This window comes from Microtus ochrogaster, chromosome 1 (genome assembly GCF_000317375.1).
Source record: "Microtus ochrogaster isolate Prairie Vole_2 chromosome 1, MicOch1.0, whole genome shotgun sequence".
In the NCBI taxonomy this organism is placed as follows: domain Eukaryota; kingdom Metazoa; phylum Chordata; class Mammalia; order Rodentia; family Cricetidae; genus Microtus; species Microtus ochrogaster.
In genome coordinates this window covers 58,406,670-58,411,004 of record NC_022009.1, presented here as the reverse complement: position 1 = coordinate 58,411,004, position 4,335 = coordinate 58,406,670, and the positions used below count along the sequence as shown (strand labels likewise).

Here is a 4,335-nt window from a genome sequence, read left to right as displayed (position 1 = left end):
CTCTCTCTCTCTCTCTCTCTCTCTCTCTCTCTCTCTCTGTTCTGGAGCAGCTCAGAACACCCTCTTCAGGTGGGAAAAGACATCTCTTCAGAGTACCACACTTGTGTCAGCGCTCATTTCTTATTCTATTCAAGATCAGTTTTTACTCTAACTGGACAGAGTTAAGTGGATGAGCCCAAAGGAAACTAGCAAAACCAAACTGAGAATTCATACAATAGTGAGACCAACAAAATGGATTATTATTTCAATCCATGAAGTTCTGGGGTACTACTGATATACATGTTTTGAATGAAGAAAACTGTGTTAACATTAAAAAGCATGATGTGTTAAGCATAAGAAAGAAAGCTGAAAACAGTAGTGGGGTGCCCTTTAATCCCAGCACTCCAGGAGGCAGAGGAGCCAGGAGGAGTGGGGCAAACCTTTAATCCCAGCACTCCAGGAGACAGAGGCTGACAGATCTCAGTGAGTTTTTGGAGGCCAAATCTGGTCTACAAAGAGAGTTCCAGGGCAGTCAAGCCTGTTACATAGAAAGACCAAAATAAATAAAAAGAAAATAAATAAAAAGAAAAAATATGAAGCATTTAGGAATCTCTGCTGTACCCTAGGAAAAAAGGACCTGTGAACTCAACAGTCAGCGACATGTAACCAACATATTCCTAAACAGGAGCTAAATACACCTAATTTAAAGACACTGGCTCGAAAGATTATCCACATTCCCTTGAAAAGTGCATGCTCACCAGACCGACTAAAGCTAGATTTCACGTGTCCCGTCATCAGTTTGAGAACTGGCTGGTATGACAAGCATTTTACCCCACGGTAAACTGATGGCACCAGGTGTGGTGGCACATGCCTGTAATCTCAGCATGCAAGCGCAAGAGGATCTCAAGTTCCTGGCCAGCTTGTCATTCATAAACAGACAGCATTCTTCTGATTTGCCCACTACTACCAAGAGCTTAATCACGGAGGGGCATAGGAAAGGTCAGTGCTGAACAGACAAGAAAGTGGTGCCATCTACAGAAACATGGCTCGTAATTCTAGCTTCTTTGTGCATATGTCTACAGCCTCTGACAACAGCTAGAATTCCTCACATAAAATATGAACTAAAATTCTGGTGCCATCAGTGGCTGACTATGTGATTACAACTGCAATCAATACTCTGACACCTTTCCTCATTTACAAAAGGGCTGAATTAACAACAAAGAATTGATGAACAACAAAAGCAAAAAGTATTATAAGCTATCAAATCCTTTTCACTGGCTGAAACAAGCTGAACTGTCTACTAGTTTGAGGTGGAAAAAATAGTAAACTTTATATTCTAAATGTAAACTTTCAATTCTAAGCAGCCAAAAAAAAAAGTTCAAGACATTAAGTCAGTAGATAATAGAACAAATATTAGGAAATTATATGATGTATAATTTCTAATATTCAACTTTTTTAGCAACTAACCAGGTAGTAGTGGCTCCGCCTTTAATTCCAGCACTTGGGAGGCAGAGACAGGTGGATCTCTGTGAGTTCGAGGCCAGCCTGATCTACAGGGCAGTGCCAAGACAGGCTCCAAAGCTACAGAGAAACCCTGTCTCGAAAAACAAAAAAACCCAAAGCAAAAATTGTGTTCCCATCAAAATTACAGTATAAATCTTTCCCTGACTTGAAACTAAATTTTGCACTTTAACGTGTATATCTGCCTACAGTTAATGTGCTATTTGTAATAGGTTTCCAGAAAGCAGGTCAAACAAGAGTTAGCAATTAGTTCAGAAACACGCAGTTCAAACCACTTCAACAGAGGAATTTATACTGTAAACGACCCATCCTGGTCATGGTCTGTCTTAGAGAACACATGGGGTCTTAGAGACTAAAGGAATCAAGCACACGATACAGGAGGAGGGTGGTGACCCACAGCTGCTTGGAAAGAAAAGAGGAAGTGGACTACAACAACCCAGCGGAACACTATTTAGCAATGAAAAGTTTCTGACAAACTACTAACGAGTAAAACGTTTGTTAGGAAATGAGAAAGGATGGAAGCTCTAAAAAAAAACCTCTCTAAGTGCAGCAGAAATTTACATTCAAGAAATAAGAAGAAAACTGAAGGAACTGGGTGAGCACAGATAAATATTCAGACAAATACAAGGTTTTTTTCAAACTATAAAAGATAACCTTCAAATCCACACAAACTAATCTGAGATGTTAGTTCAAACAGGCTTCCTTCAGTTTCTCCAGGTCATATACCATCCAACTTAAATGCATTTCACGAAAGGTGACTTTTTACCATTTGAGGGTAAGAGATGATTTTTTTTTTTCTTGAAAAATATTCTTGGTTTTTCGAGACTAGGTTTCTCTGTATAACAACCCCGGCTGTCCTGGAACTTGATTTGTAGCCCAGGCTGGCCTCAAACTCATAGAGATCCACCTGCCTCTGTCTCCTGAGTACTAGGATTAAAGGCATACGCCACACAACGGCAGCTTTCCATTTCAGTCAATTTAAAAATAATGATTAGATATCTAAGGAGATGATGCAATTTTGTTTAGGACAAATGATCAAGTATCTCCGCTACCAAATTAATAATCTCTCTTAAAGTGTAACTCCCAAAGCCTCAAATACTTCAGCACTAGAAGAGAAAAGATTTTTGTTTTTGTTTGCTTTGCTTTAAGCTATCTTTAAATATTTTAATATCCTAAGATTACAAAACATACAATTCCTCACCTTTTGTGTTGGGATGCCAAAAATTTTCATTCCAGCATTTCAGATTTCTCCGTGATTAGAATAATTCATTTCGGGAACCAAAAGTACACCAAGAGGGCTTAATTTACAGATGAGAAAAGTCAAAGTTACCTTGTGCTCTACAGAGAGGGCTATTTTGTAACCCAGACTGACTGGCCCAGAAGTCACTCTGTGGCCCAAGCTAGCCTTGGACCTGCAAACCTTCTGTTCAGCCTCCTGAGTACTGTATAAAGGGCCTTTTTGAAAGACTGCTTATATTAGAGGGAAGAAGAGTTTGGGATGTAAGTCTATAGTTGTTTCCCGGTACTCTTTAAGTTCAAAAACAATCAGAAATGCTACTAAGGACTTCAGCTTAGACTTTAGAAGAAAATATGAAGACATAACCTTGTACAGTTAGCCAACTCAAATCCACTTACGAAGTTACAAGAGTGCACTCAAAGTAATAAAACAAGTCTGTACAGGAGCTCAGGGAGATGTGCACTCCTACTTAAGGTACTGTTTGGTGAAAAGTACCATCTAGTCCTCCAGATAACACCTTTACCTATAACCCCTTCTAGGGAGCTGAAGGGAGGGGGTGTAACTTGGAACTGACTTCCCTATCGCTCTACTTTCTCAGGCAGCCGCAGGGTTTGCCTGAAGACCTCCCTGGATCAAGCCTTCCCCCCCAGCCCCCCACACTCTGAAATCCTCCTACACACCACGTATTTGGTTGCTATTAACACACGGTTTCTAAGCCACAAAGAGAGGCTGCGTGGAGGATAAGGGAGGAGAAAGGGGGGGGGGGGATCAGGCTGTTCCTGTGACTGATCAATTCGGGTCCCTGTTTCAACCCGGATCGCTGAGACCAACTTCTTTATGGCTTCGTGTCACTGAGCGAGCGGAGCTATTGGCTCTACCCGGCAACGAACTGAAAATTCGGAAGCTGAAGCTACATCTGCGAGCAGCAGCTTCGGGTTCTTATCAAAACAAAAGCAGTGGCACATGTCAGGCGGCCCACATGCGCGGGGAAGGGGGGGGGGATAAAGAGGCGACAGACTGGAGCTGGAGTTGAACTTGTCTGTCTACCCCCCCCACAACTCCCACGGCCGCGCGCTCGCCTACACTAAAGCAAAAAATGAGGGGCGTCCTGGGGGCCCCAGTAGCCTCCCACTCCTTTCCCCCCACGCTCGGCCCGACTTCTTCCTCGCCAGTTTTCCGGGGGCGGAGACGCCGAGTTCCCCGGGGACGGGAGTTAGTCACCCAGAAGAGGCGGTGACAGAGCGCGGCTCGCGTCGCACACTCCCAGGCCTAGGCGGCGCGGGACGCGAGGCCGCCGCTCGGGACACCCGTGGCCCCAACGCCCCCAGCCCCGGTTCTCCCGGCCGGCTGAGGAGTCCCTCGCTGCTCAGCGGAGCGAGCCTCCACTCCGGCCCCGGTCCCTCACCTTCGTCCTGGCAGCCCCCACTCCCCCCCCAAAAAATGTCAGAAGCCACGCGCGATCGCGAGTAGCCAGTCCCCGGGGCCGGCTGTTTCCTGCGCTCGGGGTCAGGGATTCCCTCTCCCGGCTGCGGGACGGCGGCGGCGCGCGGCTGACCCGGCGGGGATCCCGGAACCGGCGAGCGCGTGCGGCCGGCCGA

At 45.4% G+C, this 4,335-nt stretch overlaps 1 protein-coding gene across 2 annotated transcripts in view; it reads right to left on the bottom strand.

The window, feature by feature from the left end:
- Baz1a (bromodomain adjacent to zinc finger domain 1A) overlaps positions 1-4,335 on the bottom strand; it is an 81,289-nt gene that overhangs the window by 76,505 nt on the left and 449 nt on the right. The window lies entirely within an intron of this gene.